This window comes from Ooceraea biroi, chromosome 7 (assembly GCF_003672135.1).
Source record: "Ooceraea biroi isolate clonal line C1 chromosome 7, Obir_v5.4, whole genome shotgun sequence".
NCBI lineage: Eukaryota > Metazoa > Arthropoda > Insecta > Hymenoptera > Formicidae > Ooceraea > Ooceraea biroi.
The window spans coordinates 7,745,320-7,766,479 of NC_039512.1; the positions used below are offsets into that span (position 1 = coordinate 7,745,320).

Consider the following 21,160-nt stretch of genomic DNA (forward strand, 5'->3'; position numbering starts at 1 on the left):
ATTCTACTAATTAAATAATCAAATTCATTAGTAATCAATTAATTAATAAATTAATTGATCAAAATTATATGAGTAAATAGAACCTAAAACGCGATTTTCAATGCGTATATTTCAATCACTCAATTTAAAATAATAAAATATTAGTCGAATGTTTTGATGTTTTCAATCCTTTTCAGCGAATAGCTAAAACTTAGTCTTTAATCTTTAACACGAAGCGTTTGACCAACATTTTACTACTTTAAATTAAGTGATTGAAATATTTGCATCGATAACCGCGGTTTAGATTCTACTTTCCCCTATACTTTTGATTGAAATGTAAATTAGAAGTCTTCTTTGACGATTTGTGGCGTCAAGATTGAATTGAGATTGAATTGTAATAAACGTATCGCGAGATATGTTGCGCCAGAGACTGAACGACGAAAATTATGACGGTTATTAATGATCAGCAGCTCAACATATTGCATATGATTGCGATGGTTGCGCGAATCTTAATAGCGGCCAATAAACGCAATTATCGCCTCCCTTCGAAAACCTGAGGAAGTTTACGATCGTTTACCGTGTCTCATTATAAGCAAATTTTTTCGTCAATGCACAATCTGTCGAGCGACGAGCAATTATGTGCGATGCAGCTGTACGTTTCCTCTAGTAAAAATTGTACAATTAAGTAAAAAGATTGGGAAGAAAGTGGATTAGTTCACAAAAAAATTGATATGATCTGCAATTAAATTAAATTAATACCTAATGATAAAATATAAACATTATATAACTATTTTATATTTGTATTTATATAATTCATCGTGCAGAGTAAACAGACGACTGAAGTTTCGTTAACGGCTCCTCATCAGCGAATAATTTTCCGCGTTTTAGTGACGTAATTTGCGTGACGAGGAAATTAATCAAATCAATGAAGAAACGCTATTCAAAGCACTATAATCAACCAACCGCTATTAATAATTGCAAATGAACTACGCGATCAGTCGTTCAGTCAAATCGTATTACCCAATCATATTTTATACTAAAGGATAAATAAATCAGTACAATTACAATGTGGAGCAACATTTATGAAAATAGTAAACGGTATAATTGTAGGTATATCGTATTCCAAAGTATCAAACGTTCGTGCTGCAAATTTACAAATAACTTATACAAGTTTTCTGTTTCATATTAAGCGCGAATTTCTTTGGGTTGCCGTCCACGACAGCCGCGTATCTGTATCGACCGGATCGTTCCTCGGACTCGAATATACTCGCCGTTATATCAACGCGCACGAGACTTTTTCACTCACGCGGACCGGTAGCTCGCACGGACACGTGCCGGCGTTAGATAATTAATTAAAATCCGCCTCCCCTTCCTGCCTCCCCGCGCACCTCTCGTCCTTCATTCTTTTTCATGCAGAACCACAGAACCGACGACCAAACCGACTAGTTTTAAAGTCGCCAGGCGGCTCACTCGTAATTAAGACCGGTCGAACCTGCCTCGCCAAACGCCTCGCGAGGCCGCTTGCATAACCATGTGCGTTTCGCAGGATGCGCGGCTCCTTTTCGTGATCGGATCGTCTCTCGTAGCGAGCAAGTGATCCTCTCGTTGCGCCAGACGGAAAGTGATCCGGCCAGTTCGTGGCAGTTGCGCTTTTTCACCACTCTCGATTAATCCCCTCGTTTCTCGGGTAACCATATGGTTAGAGAATTAATCGTTGACATGACAGAACTGAAGAAAGGAAACTCAAAATCGCATTACACCAAGTATCAAATACGATAAATATGAACATCGATGCGAGTAAATCAGCAAATAAATGATCACAAATATTTTAAGATAATTGTTTGTAGTAGTAACAATTAAAAACTGTTTCTGTATGTTAAGTATTCTCCGAGTTGGGTCACCGTAACAAGGTAAACCAGACGATATACGTATAAGTAATGAGAAGGCATTTGTAACCGAAATTATGCGTTGCCGCGAGTCAATCTATTTCTGGGGAGATGATTGCGACATTTTATTTCCGAAAGAGGCTCAAGGGAATCCTAGTATATTCAAGGACAACGTGTACCTGTTATAAAAAATTACAAGCTGTAACTATCGGAGACACATTCGATTCGAAATCAGAAAGCCATAATGTTACGTCAGAAAAGACCGCGCCGTCAGACACGTGCACCTCTATACGTGTTTTCGTCGGGATACCGGTCCTCCTTTCCCCGTCGTGCAACACGTGGTACCGGTTGCTCATCCTCTCACTCTCAGCAGGAAGATGAGAGCATGAGAGGCACCGTGAGACACCCGGCAGACGACCGGCACTTTCATCGAAATTGACGGGGGAACGAATTTTAATCCGGCGCGTCGGATGTCCCGCGGCGGATTTGCTAATAATTTTTCACGAGAGATAATGATTACTCCTATCTTCCACGGACATGCGTGTTATGAAAGCTTGTGTCAGTGTCGTGAAAGTTTCCGATATTCCGAATAAATTTCAGCTTTTGAAATCAAACGAGAAGGATGCTGTATTATGCAACTTTTTCAAGAGACACGACGACGACTGTCAGCATTTCCCTCGCCTGATTTTCATTGTGATTACAAAGCCTGGCGTGGAATTTATTTTCCAGTCGAATGCAACGCCCGCTTTCAGAGCGCGGAGCGTAATAACGCGTTTATCAATCATTCGGGTAACAGCTCAGAATCTCGAAGACTCGAGACTCTCTCGCGTCTTCCGGTACACGCATGTGAGCGTTTATCGCGACAGCGATGGAGTTTCGGATCATGCCATCAATTACCGTGCGGATTGTTACACGACCATGCGTTGCCAGTGCACAACACCCGCGCATCGCGGTACATCGTCGACGGTTGATGGATTCGAGCAAACATCCACGTAACCATCCACGTAAAAAAACGCCGCCGTGCGGAGAGAAATGCCTATCGCGCGCTTATCAGCGCGTGTGCGAGCGTGCGAGCGTAATCGCGGTGAATCGACATGCATCGAGTGTCGCGAGGTGAGGAATGGTATAGTCAAGATTCACGTTAGACGTAATTATTCACAGGCACTATCCTCCTAAAAATTAAGATATTTTGCGCGTATTTCGCAGCCGTGGAAAGGTCGAGCGGAATTTCGAGCGAGCAGAGCGAAGTATTCGCTCGAATCCGATTATTCGCGATTATAAAAGCAACTCTTATTAAATATTGTTACAATGTAATATATTTCTTATCATGTATATTTTTTATAGTTTATTAATAACTTAAAAAATTCAAATAATTTAAATATTCCAAGGAATCAATATAATTAAAAATATATTGAAAATATTTCATTTAGAGATGCCTTGAAAGCACTGACAGATAAATTGATTTCAAAATTCTAGTCTTTTAATCCGCAAGATTTCCAGTATCGCAATAATGTCGGCACGGCTTAGCAAGTTGTTCTTGGCTTAGAAGACAGCAGCAATTGCCAACGTCCCAACAATAATACGACAACGCTATATCCCAAATGGGGGACTATACTATCGCTGGCAAGTACCGCTACGAGGAAAAGAGAGAGAGAGAGAGACACACCACATACAGAGAAAACGTGTGCACTTGGAACCTAACGAAGTAAGTACGCCAAGTCGCGCTTTCCGCATTGCATAGTTAACGAGCAACGAGGCGCTACCAACAAAGGGGCCACCGCATGCTACCGCGAGGTGAGCGAACACTCACGTCCCCGACGTCAAGTTGGGTCCTGCGCGATAGTAAGAAACCTCGAGTACACGTACTTGGGGTACACGTACTTGGGGTACACGTACGAATATATGTGCCCGACACCTCAACCGGCCACAGAGAAGAGAGTTTGCAGCATCGCTGCAACGGCGAGATGCACCTCCTCGACGGTGACGTCGTTCGAGGAGAAAGGACTTTAGCCGGGGTCACCATCGTCTCCGCGCGGGACACCATGGGAAAAGATAACTGTCGACTAATAGGGTCACTCCGGGCCAGAGTTTACGCGCCGGGCCAGGGAAAAATTGCACCGGGATTTCCCCACATCGCCGGTATCGATCGATGCAAGCTCGGCGATCGCAGGATCGATCGGTTAAACGTTTGATGATTCAGCTAATTAACTCTCTCGCATGAAAGTTGAAATAGCTATTTAACGCCAATGCTGATGTTCCTGAAGCATTCATGCCAAATTTGCTGACTGAATGTGATATTTACGTTATGGTTAGCATACTTATCCATTCATTCAAAAGTTTCTCGTAAAGCTGATTAATTCTCTACTTTACATTTACGTTGCTACGCATTATGCATGTATCGATTAAGGAATTACATGAATTTGACGTAACTTTTGGACTAAATATCATATTTCCGATAACATTTATTTTTCTCGGATTACAAATGATTATAAATACTTCGATAACGAAGTATTAAAAACCACATGATTTAAAAAATTTAAAGTAATTTAAAGAAACTAATTTTGTTTGAATGTTAAATATAAGTTACGATTAATAAAATAGATTTGAAAGTAATTTTGGGATAGAAGAAGCAAAAAAGCATATTTTTACCTTATGAGATTAATAAAAGATATTAATATGGTATTTAAATATATCTTCAATATTTTGAAGTACTATAAAATAAATTATTATCGCACCGTAAAGAAAACGTTGTGACTTTAATGTCTCTATAAGAGATAAGAACCAAATCTTCTAATCAATCATGGATCTCATCGAGCGCCGATCGATGCTACTAGATTTACGTTGAACGTCGAACGACTACAAGCAGATCGATTCAAGACAGGCGCACGTGTAACAGCATTCCTTTCTGAGATTATTTCCTTTCGTCCGTCTATAGATCTCACATCAGCCGACTGTTTGTATTGCTAGTCATCGACTTGAGAACTCAAGCATGTATCAATATGCAGGACAACTTCTAGCCTTTAAATCACATTCCGCGAATGTAGTTAAGTTGCAGAATCATTTCACAAATCTATTCGTTCAATTTGTTCACACTACAAACTATCTAATCTTTATACGTGAATATTTACTAACGGTTATATTTTACAAAAACGCCTAGTAATTATAAATAATTCTTAACAGTGATTAATAATATATAGAAGAAGAAAATTCATCCAATTCCAATTTTATACTGAAGAACTTAACTATATAGTAAGTTCTGTGTGTGTTTATAAAGTTAAATAAAATAAATGAAAGTAAAATAAAACTGTTTGCAATCCGAAGATAAAAGATATTAATGAAATAAAATTTGTTATTAAAGTATAACAGCGTGCAAGTGCAAGAGTTTGCTGCATCTTTGCACTCATCATTGTTCACCTCACTCGGAAGAATCTACGCTGACTCGTCCTGCGATCCAACCGGCTCTCCTCCGCACCACGCGAGCGAACTTAACGTGGGCGAATTCGTGGCGGAAGTCAATGGACGGGCAGGTAGACGTAATCGCGCACGGATATCGTAACAGGTACCCTAATCCCATCCAGCTTTCTATACCGCCCGTGGCGAAGAATCGCTCGTCGTGTACAAACGTACACGTAGCGGGACTCCGCCGAGTAACAATATACTTTAATCACTCAAAATCCATGATACGCTATAATTATAATACGTTTATGCTTCAAGCGTGAGAACTTGTGCTATTTTTTCGATAAATATGCGTTTATGTGTTTATGATTGATACTCTTCTTTCGACGTTGCAGTATCGATATTCCTTTATTATCAAGAATAGTGTATCGACAGCTTATTGATAAACAATATCTTGTTCGAAGTACATTTGTTCAGTTTTTTCACGAGTCATCAAATTGTATGACGGAATATTTTTGTGTGGTTTCACCCTCGCACTGCTTTTCACAGGAATGGTTTTCCGCGGTGCATAAAAATGCACGCACGTGCGTAAAGCACAGAGAACAACCGCGTAAATTATTGATTTTGTCGAACTTCCAAGGCGAGCTTAATGGCAACTCACCTGACCCTTTATTGCGCACTTGATCTTCGAAGGAGATATTGCAATTTGCAAGAAAAATGTCAATGCATTAAAATAGTTAAACTTGACCTTGATAACCTTCTTTATAATAAAAAAAAAGTGAGAACAAGTACTGAAGTTTATCCAGCCTGAACGTGAAAACTAATTGCAATTACCACAATATTCACAAAAATACGAAATCAGAGATTCTCGAATTCTTCGAATTTCGACTTTCACCGATAATCGAATTACGGCAAAGCAAGACAATCTTATATATCTTTAGGCTTTCGTATCCTCACACAAATTTTCACTTTTTACGATTTCTGTTGCTTAACGCCACGCTACACCACGTGCGCCAAACTTTCATCTTTCGGCATAGATATCAGCAGAATCTAGTTTAAATTCGGCAATAAGACTTTTTTCTTCCGACAATTAGCGCTCTCTTGACAAATCGTGGCGATCAATTCGCTCGTAATTGGCAGCTCTTATCATTTTCTCTTTAATGTATCGCCCTTAATGTTCCACACGCAAAATCCATGACTTTCCTTGATTGTTTTTTTACGCGAACGCCTCATTCATCTTTTATGGCTTGATAATCGCCACTTGTTTCTTGCTCGCACTTTCGACAGATTCACATGAGAAGAGCCGGCGGCGGCGGCGGCGGCGGCGCTGGACTATCACTGACTTGAAAGTTTCTGTATATACACTTTCCTTCCTTGTTAATCTTGCCGAACGATTCGACAATGAATAATATCGTAGATCTCGCGGCTACGTGGCTTTCAGAATCGGAATATTACCTCCGAGGAAGCGTCCGCATAAGTTTCCAATTTATGAGAGTGATTAATTTTCAAGCCGGACTTCTTGTTCCTCTACGCAACCACATTATGTCACAATTGTCCACTCTCCCTCTCTCTCTCTCTACTTCTCCGTCGTGAATGCGTGGGCGAACGCCCAATATATGATTTATGTGCACGAAACCGTGCGTAGGACGAACGGGGTGTTAATAAATAAAAAATAAGCTTTCGTTCTCTGGCTTGTCAAGATGGTTGTTGGGGGAAATCGTGAAGCGCCTGAAAATCTTTTGTTTCATGCTCCATCATCAATGTTTTTGCAAGGATTATATTATGAACAGTAATGTACGCTCAATATATTATATAATAAAATAGATATTAATGAACTATGTTACGTTGGTCATTGTGACTCATCAGTATGCAATCTATTATCGGTTATCTTTTAGTTAAATATATAGTATAAGCTATATTAAATCAATTAACGTAACTGTCATCGAACTTATTAATCTCCACACATTCAATTCACTGGGTCAATCATCGCTCGATCACGTGAGATCAAAATTCCTGTGCTCGTCAGTTCGACGATTTCGCAGTAACCGGAAAAATCCATGATCGGCTTGACTTAAGCATGAGGCAACGAGATATTAAACGTTTCTCTCGAGCATGTTTGCTCACATAACTCACGTACTAATGATACGTTAAATCGCTACGAGGGAGTAATTACAGAGGCGCCGAGATCACAGTATGCGAGATGTATGCACACGTTCACAATGCAGAGGCACACCGCGAGAAACACACCGGTAGAAGCGGTCGTGTACGGCATGTCGACGCACGTGGCAAGATCCCGGCGCGCCTCTGAAGACAATCGCCCATCAGAATGCAGTTAACCCTCCTGAGCGCAGATTTCCTTGCCTTCCCCCTCCCCCCTCCTTTCCTCTCCGTCAAGAGTGCGACAGGATAACACGCCACGATAAGGGCTGCATCGTGGTCAGATTATAGAGTGCGAGTAATTATTGCGAAATACAGGCAACACGCGCGCGGGCCGCACAGTTCGCGTGCGAGAGATCGGTTAATGCATCTCGAGGATATTTTACGAGTTACGATAGGCAGTCAGATGCAATGCTCGGCGAAATTTTTCAGCGTGCGAAAATTCATTCGGAAGTGTAAAAGGAAAACCGAGATCTAAAGTATGTCAAAGAATGTTCATATTTAATCACGTGAAATTTAAATAATCACGACTTTAAAATTCAAATATCAAAAGAAGTTTGTTATAGTATTTGAAGATCTGAAGACCTGAAGAAGTGTCTGAAGATCGATCTTAAATGTTAAACATAAAAAAATGTTTATCCTCGAAAGATTGAAAAGATGATAAAATATCAGACCTTCGGTATTTAATTATTGAGAATGTCAGGATGCAAGTGTCTGATGCGCAACAAAATAACAGACAGCAGAATCGATAATGAATCGATACCAAGGCGTGCTGGAGAATGTGGGCATCACAGCCTGGAGCATATCGCCGCTGCCGATGCAGCGATATTCTAGCGTAACTCTCGAAAGACAATCGCCTGTTAGCACGCACAGCCGAGACGTCTGATCGCGGCATGCATTTTCTACTGACATGGTCGCAATGCTATAGACGTCAGGCAATATCCAATATCAAATCCATTATTTTTAATTAGTACGACAGATTGTTTTACTATTTTTCATATGTAAAATCTGTAAATAAATTTAAAGATTGTCGCTCACAACGTTTGCATTTGTGGGCACATTTAAAGGAATTTTACTTACGTCGTTTTTTTATATTTCTCGAGATAAACATTCTGAAATTATTCATTTTTTCTTATAATTTCCGCAAAATGGAGAAACAATCACATCTTGGCAAGCAGTGAAACCGATCGTTCGTTCACGAGAGAGGCACAAGTTGTGGTCGCGGGCGTGAATGTTGCACAATCGGTGCACGTGCGTGCGTGTGTTACGCGCGAGGCCGATACGCGGACGCTGGACCGTCCCGTGCGTTACAACGTTGCACGCAATTAGAGACACGAGAGAGAATGAACGTGCCGGCGATGTTAATTTATATAGGTAACGATATAGCGCTACTGTGCTACTCGAGCTGGAGCCCGCATTTTTTTCGTCGCATTTTATTACTGCGTAGAAATCACTTTATTATCGCTGCTATTAATGTTTAACAATTTTTACGCTCGCACAGGTAGGAAATAATCAGGCATAATACCAATTATCTCCATAAGAAACGATCCTAGAAAAGTTGCATATATTCAGTACATAAGTATGTTGCACAAGTTGATCGTCAGTTTTAATCTTTAATCTAGAAATCTGGAGATCATGCATCCAGGCCGCTTGGAGGCCGATAAACAAAATGTTTAAATGGAAAAAGAAAACCGCAGAGAAACAAGTTACGGTAGATAATTATCTAGAATCCATATTGCTCCGATTATATTCAAATTAACAATCACGTCTGGATACTAAATATACAAGAGACATTTTAGACACAAATACAATAGAAATTTGCATCAAATGAGGTTGCGATCTTCAGTTATTCTTCATGACCTGTACTGGCAAGCCGATACAAGAGTCACAATCGATTTCTCCGAATTTGTGGCCAATCGCGAGATGAATCCTCCCGATCTACGGTCGGGACGATTGAACTTTCCAAAGCACAGCAACACGATAGGCCGCTCGCGCACACACACGTGAGAACCTAGACAAAAGAGTCGCTCCTACAACCTCTGCCTGTCGTAATGCATGCCCGCGAAGACAATCGCCCGTCAGAATGCAGGTAGGGCGTCCGATCACGAGGGCACCTCCGACACGAGCGCAATGCGAGCGCGCAATAGGCGCGATAGAACGTGCAACGCGATAAAAGGTCCGTTGTGTGCATCGCCGTGCACGCAGATTGCACTCGCGCGACTCGGCGCGGCCTGCAATTATTGCGAAATCCGCGGGGCACGCGTGCACGCCGGCGGGCGTGAGAGATCGGGACTTTTCATCTGCTGCACTTTTCCCTGCCGGCGCTATTATCGGATTTTTGGAATAGCGCAACGCCCTCCCCGCATTATAAATCGGCGAGCAGGCGAGCGGGCGAGCGGGCGAGCGGGCGAGCGAGCGAGCGAGTGAACCGATTAGCACGTCCGTGCGTTACTTGGCCGCTTAGCTTTATGATCAAAGTGTGCGTTTGCACGATCTCTTGACACGCATCTGGTAATGCTAGGGTGATTTGTACGACAATATTCTTTTCGCGCTCAAAAGTGATCTTTATGTAAGCTGCCAGCGCTGTGTCGTAAGCCATAATTGCTTTTGTATGCGAAAGACAGGAGGTATAATATAAAGACTGGAACTATTCTTGTCACACGAGATAACGTATCTCTACAAATACCGTAGCGATTGCTTAATGGGCAGCGTTGCAGTAAATTAGTGCTAGTTAGTTTGTATTATTAATTCCCCCGATTGGTAGAAAATTCATAATAGACTCATGCTGGGTTATTATAAACAGTTCTAATAAATGCGTTATAGAAAATAGATAACGATATGACATTTATGAATAACCGAATAACAAAACAACAAAAGAGCGCTAAGTTCATGCGATAACAAGAAAGCGTATGCTAGAATAAACAAGCAGCAAACGAGATGCGTTCGCGGGATGAAGTAATCATAAATAATCGCTAATTACGGGGCAACGTTCGTTCGCGCGCTCAATCAATTGATCGATCGATCGATCGATCGATCGGCCGAAGGACAGTATTGGCCGGTGTTCTCCGCACGCAATTATCGTGACTTCCGTGCTTCTTCGACGTTGACGTCGCGCAAACAATACCGGGCAATTAATACTCCGGGATCGTCGTTTCCGCGGAAAGGACGTCGATCCTGCGACCGCGGCGGCGCTCGATGGTACACGCAGTGAAATGCCGAAACGGGAACCCAGCTCGGCGGAGTCAATGGAGCGCAGTAGGCAAAGCCAGAACCGGTTACGGCGCTAGCTATAATTGCTACGTATGCATTTAGACAAGGAGACGAGGAACGACCGCGGCCGGCCGTTGCTGGCTGCTTTTCAGAGCGCTGCAGCTGCGAGCGAGCGCATAAGCGCGAGCCGCAGCCGCTGCGCGCGAGGATCGCCACGATGTTGCTGTCGAAGACATCATCGCCGCCTTCCGGGTCCGGGCGTGTTATAGAGCGTGTTTTCCGAAATTCAGAATCGAAACGAGCCGCCCACAATGGACGTATACGTGCATGTCATCGCTCATGCATTATGCATCTTACGAAATATGCCTAATCGAAAAGAGCAGCTTTCTTTCGGCGATTGCGTCAACATCTCGCAACCTGCAGTGATCTCGGACGTTCCGCGTCTCACTCTGTCCTGTAAATCAATTCATCGCAGCGAATGAATCAATCTGAGAATTCTGGAAATGTTAATTGTCGCCGTTTCGAAACAATGCATGCGACACTGTCATTCGCGACGGCGCACGCGCTTGCTTGATTAATATTTATAAATGTATAAGATACTACGTGTGTGCATAGCGTATGGATTTATCATGTCCAGATCCATTGAAAATATGTATAATATCCAAGTACAAATACGAGAACGCGAACGTCACCACGTGTATCGTCGTCCTTGTGCGACATCGCCATTACTGTTTCGCGAAAGTTGCCGGAAATGTGCAATTTAATCAGAAGAAAGAGAAAGAAAGAGAGCTGTTGATACGCGCTGTCTGTTTACGGTGTCGATAGATAAAACAAACACGGAAGCGCGTTTCATTACACGGGCGTGGACAGGACCTGTCCACGGGCAATATTATCGGTGCGTAAAATCCGTTATCCGTTATGAGGATAATTTTTATCAATCTCTCCGTGGCTTGGAAACGCGATATCTTAACAACTTTAGAGTTCAACGCAATATCTGAGAAACTTTTAATTTCAAATTTGCAATGTCGAAAAATTTTATGTTTTATAAGATTTATTGGATTCTGATTATATTGATACTCATGCATTTATTAATTAATTATTAATGCTTGTTTCATACAAATTACGTATTCATATAACATGTTTCTGTCACTCTCGTATACTTTATTCTGTTTTCACATTATATAATTATTTATATACTTACGCATAAGTATAAATATTTAAATATATTACTATATCAAAAATTTCAAACCTTCAGAATCTCTATATAAAAAATTATTTATTATGTTTATGAAAATTTTTATTACAATTTAGTTTGTTTCTTGTCACGGTTGGTCGTAAGAATTGAAAACATGTTTCTTATTATAACTTTATCAGATTTATATATATATATATATATATATTTTTTTTAATGGATTCTCGCTGTCCACTATTTCTTATAAAATAACCTCGCATATAACGTTATTTGCACTTCGCACGAAGGGATTAATATCGTTTACTGGCATCGTGAGCGAACAAACCGTCCTCTTTAAACTACTGCTCACCAAAACGGTGAAGTCATAGAATCACTAACGCCGGCGTCCTTGCGCCGGGTTACGTGGTAACGACAACGAAAATCGATGGTGTAGCTGGCAGTGGGTCGTCGCAGGATAGGTAGGAAACGTAAGCGAAATGGGTGAAGGTGAAGGACACGGAGTGGCAAAGCGAGTGATACAAATATTCGGTAATCGTCTACGGCGATCGTCCTTGCACCGGTCGGTAAAAATCGATTTGGCGAAATGGTCGAAGCGGCAAAGATGAAGTTAACGATGCGAATGCCTCGTGATAACGATCTTGAAGTTCCCGGAATCATAGGGACATTCGAAATACCGGCGCAACGTGTGGGCAAATTTACGAAGAGAGCACTTGTTTGATCGAACGAGTCTAACGAGCTCGGCAATTTGTTGCGATTTCAGATAACAGATACCATCGTCTGCAACAAAGAGTAATTATTTTAAATATACTCGTTTATTATTATGCAGTCTGCTCTTTTTAACATTTGTGAACTGAACGCTTTGAGCCATACGATCGCCTTGCGCTCACGTTCGCTATAAGTCTCTTTCGCTCTCTGTTATCGATTTTTCTGACTACCCACACACACGCATAATCTTCCGCCCATCTACTCTCCTTTCTTCCTGCTCGAACTGACTTTAACATCGAGATATCATCACGCGCAATATCATTCTAATTTCAATGAAATTAAAAGCACTCAACAAGGTGGCTCACGATCAATGCATATAATAGCTTGTTTCCTGTAATAACGAGTTGAATCCTTCGCATCGACGTCTCCCATCTATCTGTTGATCATTGTGACTGAGAACTTATTTCTGAAGATAGCTAATTAAGCGACGCGCAAAATATAGAAAGCGATATTAATGCAGTTGTACAATTTTTTGTCAGATAATTACAATAAAAAATGAAACTTACTGACTATATAAAGAAAACCCTTTATTCTTCAATTAAACTACCGAGAAAACTGTTTGTGGCTAATTAATTACAACACTTCATGGCTAGTTAATTATAATGTATAAAACAACTATAACGATAAGCACTCGAGCAACGATTCTTCTAACGACTGATAGTCAAAGGTGATAGCAAAACTTCTGATTGACAAATGAAGTTTTTCAGGAGAAACCTGCGTTCGCCAATCGGCGTGCGAGTGTACAACTCCTCCAGCTAATTAAACGGCACAAAGCAGAGAAAGCGATATCGAGTGCGCGGTACAAGTCCCCGCGTTAGAATACTCACACGCGAGTCCACGTGAGTTATTGGTCGCATTAATCAAAGGCACAAGGTGGAAGACGCGCGCGCGAGTCAGGACGAACAGCTGGCAGGTTCGGAGCTGCGGAGGCAGCTCTCAACGAACTCGTTTGCCGCGAGGAACGCGCGCGGGTGAGATCCGCGAGGAGATGAGGAAGACGTCGGGACTGATTTAGATTTCTCCAAATACACACGAGACAGAGCCGATTATGAGAGCGGCGCTAATGCGCGCGATTTATGGGTCGCCATTTATCGGCCGATCGCATCGCCGTATCGCCGAGCGCACGTCGTTGAATCAGCGCGAATTACGGAGCGCAGCTGTCAAAGACGCGGCTTTCCTCGGGAGCATCTGTCGAAGTGCGGAGGCGCGCATTTGCGCAAACCCGGCGTGCTCGATGAGCGTCATTAATTAGCGGCGCGAGCCGCGTAAATTGAGACGTACAACGGAGCCTGTCGATATGCCTGTCGGAGAATCGAGAGGATCGCAGCAGTCCCGAGGTGAACGGCGGTAACGAAAGCGGGAACATCCGCCGTGTGCCAGATTACGCGAGCACTCGCGATTCGCAACCTCCCTCCGCTATTGTCAACAAGTGCTCTTCATATCGTGCATCCTGACGGAACGGTTTTTACGCTATTGCTATATGTATTCCCAACGATTCCAATCCCATCGCGATTATGCTTAATGATGTATCGAGTGGTGAAAGCGTAAAGATTCGGCGAGACGTGGAATCGGTAGACTGAAATGGGATATCGCACATATACGTTCTATATTATATTATCTATCTATATTATGTGCAATATTATGTAGAATTATATATCTATATATAATATTGATGGATGAAGATAATCAGTTATCGCTATAAATGTGTCACTATCGTTGCAATTACTGTTCCTGCGCGTTTTAGATATGAAATCCGAGTATATTTCGAATAAATAGCTGGGACAGGCGAGCTACCTATTTCCATGGACGGTAGGATAACTGATATGATTAATAACTATTACCTGCTACGAGGCAGAGAAAGAGAGATATATCTAAACAAGTTACAGCCCGTACCAAGAGACTAGCGATGATGGTCATCGCGAGGAGTCAGTCGCGGGTCAGGGCGGCTCGTATATCTCGACGTAAGCGACGAGGAAGGAAAAGAACGCAACAGGATGGAAACGACTGACAGAGAACCGCTTTCGGGGTCGATCTGCTATCGATTTCGATTTCTCCTTGAAATTTCTCTACACCACGCTGCTCCCTGATCGACAAATACGCCTGATACGGTAATCGGAAAAGATAGAAGAAAGTAGCAGGAAATGGGGGAAACACGAAAAGAGAGAAGAAATGAGGAACGATAGAAAAATATATAGATATAAAAAAGAAACAGATAAAAAGAGAGATTTTTGTGCTCGTTTAGAAATAGAAAAAATTTCGGATGAAACAGTTATGTATAAAAAGAAATGTAACAGCGGAGTTAAAAGAGCAATGAACATATAAATTTTCATACATATAAATTGACATATAAATTTTTAAAAGAAGAAGAATTTACATTGAACAGAAATAGTTATTTATCAAAATTCACTGTAGTTATTCGTTCCATTTACCTACATGTGAAAAATTATTTTAAAAAGACAAGAAATTAATTGACTCCAATGACGAAGAGATGAACGCATTAAGAATGGAAAATCGCGAGGAAAGGATGCGGAACGGAAGAAAACAGGAGAAAACGGAAGCGAGACAGACAGAACACAAAGAAGAAGAAAAAGGTGTGGCGGAGAAAGTAAGACGCAGACAGGTCGAGAATGAAAAAGAAGGAGCTAGGTCCGAGAGCAGGAAAAAGAGAAGTAGAGATAGAAGAGAGACGGGAAAAAGAGGCGAATGGTAAAAAGGAAGAGCAAAACTGAACTGGTGTAAGTGCATGCATGTCGGCGCGACACGCGGCAGATAGAATCTCTCTGGTTTCGTATGCATCGGGGCGACCAATACGCGACACTTATATCGTGATCGAAAACAGAGCTGCAGGTTTCGTGACCCCGAAACCGGGGATCCACTTGGTAGGAAGATCCCTGGCAACGGGAAAGCGAAACCGAGTGTCCGATTTTTCCGCCTGTGCCGAGTTCCAAGATGTTCTTTCGCTCGTTGGAACGAGTTTCGCCTGGTTCGCCCTCGGCGCTGAACATCTCGTAAAGACTGATGCTTTTTCCGGTATGTTGATGACGAAGCTGAAGAGATGCTTTGATTATTCCCTATTAAACGAACACGCTAAAAAATTACTATCATTTATGATATGATGGCAGATGTGATGCGTCACGTAAAAGGAGCACTTTCAATGAAATTCAAGTTATCAAATTGACCCAGAATTTATATTCACTTGTCAATAATTTTGTGCTATCTAGATACCGACTGTCAATTCATACAGAAATGCAAACACTACTAAATTGGTGGTGACATTTGGAATAATTTTCATGATATATTCAGATTATATTAAACTCAAATTATTCTATCAATATTCGTCAACTAAATGCAACCGAAATCGTTCTGGCAAAAATAAACGTCGAAAAGTAAGAGGAATAAAAATTCGTTACCGCACCTCCTCCGCGATAAACTTCCCGGATGAAGTTCGCCCAAGTATGTGTGTTGATTACATACAGATCTCAATGCGACACGTATTTGCAGAAGATATAACCGCGTATACATCGTCCAATACGTGCAACCAGCATCGTTAACCTTCGTTTGAGTTGGCGGAAGTTGCGGCGGAAGCCAGCCGCGACCGAAGTCGATTTTCAGTGAAACATACACCCTCGCGGGTGCCAAGAGGTATCCGATCTTCGGATCTTCGATCGGAGGTATAGTCGTCGAGACTGTTCGTTCGTACACGAACGGCGTAGCGTGCAGCGGCGAGCGGGCGGCAGCGAGTGATTTAGCCGCTTTAGATCGAGGTCCGCATACCGAACAACTGTGACCGAGTCGCACAGGACGACGTATCGAGACCCCGTTGTTGAGGCCTCGAGGCCTTCAAGGCCGTCAGGCTCGTAAAGCCAATTCGTGCCTCTCCCTCGCATCGCCACCGCCACCGCCACCGCCGCCGCCGCCGCTGCCGTCGTTGCAAGGCGGATTTCCAGCTGGAGACACGAAGACGAGAACGAATGATGAACGCCCCCGCGACCTACCACACGTACCCTTACCGTCGCAGCGCCGTCGCCCGTGAGATTTATTAACCCCTTTCCAAATCGCACCGAAGATTTGCGGACATTTGCGACATTCGCGTGTGATATCTCGTTTGGTTCTCGAATGAATTAATTCAGAGCGCAAAAGTTTTTTGCGAAGAATTGCATCACAATCATTACACTGAGAAAAAAATGTAATTGATCTTACGAAATGTTTTGTCACGGGCTGCCAACAAAATATATACTTATTTCAACAAGTTATATGTATATTGAATCAAATATATAATTGTTGGATTATAATTCTCATATGTGTGATTACACATCCATATCCATAATTCAAGAACTACATATTTGTTTCAATATATAACTTGTTGAAATAAGTATATATTTTGTTGGCAGCCCGTGACAAAACATTTCGTAAGATCAATTACATTTTTTTCTCAGTGTACATTTCCATAACAAAAATAATTTTTTTTAATATGGTAAACAATTGATAATGAAGGATTATTTATACATATCTGTCACAGTAAATGGAAAAATGACTCACGTTTAAATCGAAATTATTCATGTTTCTGTAATATACATATGATATCGAGATTTCAATCAAGCATCTCTCAGATTTTGGAAAACATCGTTTAGTCGCACGGTGAATGAATATTTGAGACATTACGCGACATTTATATTCGGCGTGAAGATATCCGGGAACGTTTTTTTTTACGAGAATCACTGTGATATATGAAACGTAGATAGTTTTCAGCAGATGATAAAAATATCGGAGCGAGAGATGACACAATTTTATTGCACACGTATATCCCACGTGCAATATTCCAAAATCGAATAGAAATCGTTCAATGGCGCTATTTACCGAGCAAGGTATATTGACAATTGTTATTTGATTTACCGTATTGTTACACGAAACAATTGTCACTGTAAAATTGAAGATTCTATTGAACCGTGGACGCACGTCGTGCCGATTTACCTCACTATGAACATTTTCAGCCAAGTCGAAAAGGACGTCGGTACTCATCGTCTGGCGGAATACCCAAATAGTTCGCGATTGCCCTGGCGAATGGCCAATTTTGCAGTCACACATTCGTCCCGAATTCCTCCCTATTCCCCATCAAGTCTTCATTCTTTCCCTATTATCATGTGTCTGCTTCATCACTAATCGCGCACAAGCAGTAGTTACACAAAAACATATCTTTGTAATTGATGCAATGTGAAAAAATTCGAATTGAATAATGAAAATTTTCTATGTCCTGTACTTTGTCATGTATGTACATAATATTCATGCTGTTACTCGCAGAATAATATACGACACATGAAAGTAAGGCTGTCAGAATCAGTCAACACAAACGAATCTCTCGTATCTGTACAATTTCTGCAATCTTTTCCTCCACCGACTTCCACCGACCACCGAGGTCATGCAGTGACATCGGTCGTTCTCGTTCCGAGATATGGAATAGCATATCGCTAATAAAATTATATCGTTCCACTCGTCGAGAATAAGTCGCGCGCCACCGGCGCGTTATTTCAATCTGGCGGATTTAGATCAGGGGATGTATGGTTAAATCTACCCTCGACAAATCTCGACAAATAAAATCTATTAATGAAACGAAGCGGCGGAAAATGTTGCCGCGTTACAGTGCAGTGCCAGGTATTCCGCGAAATCGATTCGATCGCAGTCGCCGGCGTGGATTAAGTAGACAGAGTTAGATATATAATACTTGACCAGGATCGCACATACGAACGAATTAAACAAGCTATCGCTTGTAGGTTGTCACATTACTCGGAGAATCTCGGACTGCCGATTGGAAATAATAATTTTCAGTCATTATTTTTACTTATGGCGTTATTCATTACGTGTCATTTTAGTGAGCACCTCGCATTAGAACCGTAGCAAGTTCAAACTACTCGCCGTGGAATGGAAAACGACAACGGATCTGATAAGTCCAACTGTCGTGAAAGAACCCGAGCATTTTCACCGACCGGTTCAGATATACAGCGCATGGTTAAGCTAAGCCGCCGCTAAGCTCAGACAACTTAATGGCGTTAATTAAGATCTCTAGAGCAACACTAAAAAGTCTCACGAAGGATTTCACCTGACGATACGTGTACGTGCGCATACATGTGTATACGTTTTCCCTCCAGCAAAGGTAATATAGATATTTATAATAATAATGTTAATATTTCCAAAAAATCGCCCAACAATTCGTCAACGAATCCAGAACAGCTCCAGGGAATATTATTAAATTAATTAACTGTAATGAAAGAGAGAAGCTTTTAGGAAACGCTTTTTCTTATCTGATTAACGAATCGTGTATCACGCGATTAACACACAAGAAAAAACAAGCGTATGCAGCTTGACTCGTGCGGGAGAATTAGCTGATTTAAAGAGTGTAACTATTCTATTAATTATATAATATTAAATGCCACATCAACTTTAAAGCACTGATACCATCTTATCACACCTGAGCTTTCTTCAGCTCTCTGATTACACAGTAATGCATACTGTGTTCTAGAAATTGCTCAAAGTTAAAAAAAATCACTAACCACAAATCTTTCAGGCATCTGGAAATCCATCGCAGACTTCCAGCATCAACAGCATCTAAAAAACAAACATATTCGATAGATGTCTTTCGAGATATTTTACCTGGCGTAGCTTAAAGAGAAGGATACATTACGTTCAAGATTATTAATATCTTGACGTCACTCCACTGCTACGATTTTATCTCGAAAAGAAAGCTTTTCATATCGAATATTACGTTAAAAGCAATTTGAAGTATAAATCAAAGACACGAATCCTATAATCCTGCATAGCGGTGATTAATAATCCTCACCGATGCGATCGTCTTTCAGTCAAAGTTATCTTTATTTAATGTCTGAAGAACTCTTCGCTATCGAGTGCATTGACTTTTCAATGGATAAATAAGCAACGATATACGATGGCAAAATTCCAATTCCGATACAAACGTCACACATTCACGGGGACCCTCGCGAAAGCGATCAGCTGCGCGCGTCCACCTGTTAAAAACCGTTCGATATCGCGGCGTTCTATCCGCTTTAAGCGGCGGCCTTACTCTCTCGCCCCCGTTATAAACGCACGCGCACACACCGACATGCCGCAACCCCCCCAAGTGTTGGTCGACAATACACAAAGAAAGCGGCCGCCGATATCCACCCCTCTCCGACTGATCCGACGCTTTGCATAGTTGCTTCTCCTCCCCCGCCGCCCCCGTTCGCGGCCTCCTTCCGCCATGACCAACCCCGCGGCCAGTAATGACGTCATACTGCGACGTCGTCTATGACGTCACCGTTGTGCCGCAGTTCCGTTCATCGATCGGCGGCCCGCGGGCTCGCTGCAGGGGCGGCGAAAGGGACGCACTAGGATGCGCGCTCTCGAGAACTGATCGCCTCGCTCTCTATTGTGACGACTTCGTGTCGCTTGCGTTTCTAACGGCAGCCGCACGTCGCAGCCCACGCCTCTGCTCTCTTATTTTTATTGCTCGCGCGAGTGACGTAACGTGTCGGCGTGATAATCACTGACGCGTCAAAGGGATGCCGTTCCTAAAGCTGACGACACGAGATTGGAAGTCGCAAGAAACGAGGAACAGAAAATAAAATTAAAATTGACGATAATACAATGAATAATAAGATGATCGATGAACGAATACAAACGGAAATAAAACAAGTCTAGATTATGGAATCTAGATTAAATCAAAGAATAAAAAATACAATTTTGATACGCACGAAAGTGAATTTTTAATTAAATTATGATTACCGATTTAGATTGTTTACGGTAGGGAATTTCTTATCTCCTATGTCTTATTCTTGTTACTTTATTACACGAAATTATAAGAAATCTATCTCTCGGTCCTCACGCGATGGGTTCACGGTCAACTGGTCGCGCCCTATGCAAGTCCGACTCCGTTAACTAAGGTCATCTAATTAGCATTGCCACTCCGTCCACTCTAAATGTTTCGTAGACACACGACGAAATACATTCGCCTTTCGCTCGTATATTTTTACAAATAAAATCTCATTTTATGTAAATGACTGAAATTTGACGTAAAAGTATATATTTTTATACCGTACTTATCAGAATTAGTGAATTAATGTATTTCGAATTTCGAAATCTCATATTTAAAACATAGTGACCGAAAATTCTTGCACAGTTGAAATTTAGGTAACACTGTCGCACGATAGCGCAAGGCAAAACAGGATAATTAGATTTGATTAACAAATTTCTTCCGTGATGTTGCATTTTGCTTAAGCGATGTGAATGGAACCGTTAAACGTGGGCAGAAACTCAAGGAGCCTTTTACCGCACGATTTCCTGATTCCGGCTCATTTTTTCCGCTACTTTCGTGCGTGTGATGTAACGTCAGTGGAATTATTATAAGCGACTGTATCACGAAGGCTCGGAAGGGCTGCCTTTGCCGCTTACGACACGAACTATTTACGGTTATTTCATCCCTCTCGACTCACGTCGAACGATACTTTTTCCTTTCGCCTTATTTAGATCTACGTGCAACGTGAATAAAGTATAATAGTTAAAAGGGAAGATAGAGCGGAGGCGAATT

General features: G+C 41.8%; 1 protein-coding gene across 1 annotated transcript in view; it reads right to left on the bottom strand.

The window, feature by feature from the left end:
• LOC105279264 (nuclear receptor subfamily 4 group A member 2) overlaps positions 1-21,160 on the bottom strand; it is a 63,408-nt gene that overhangs the window by 24,888 nt on the left and 17,360 nt on the right. The window lies entirely within an intron of this gene.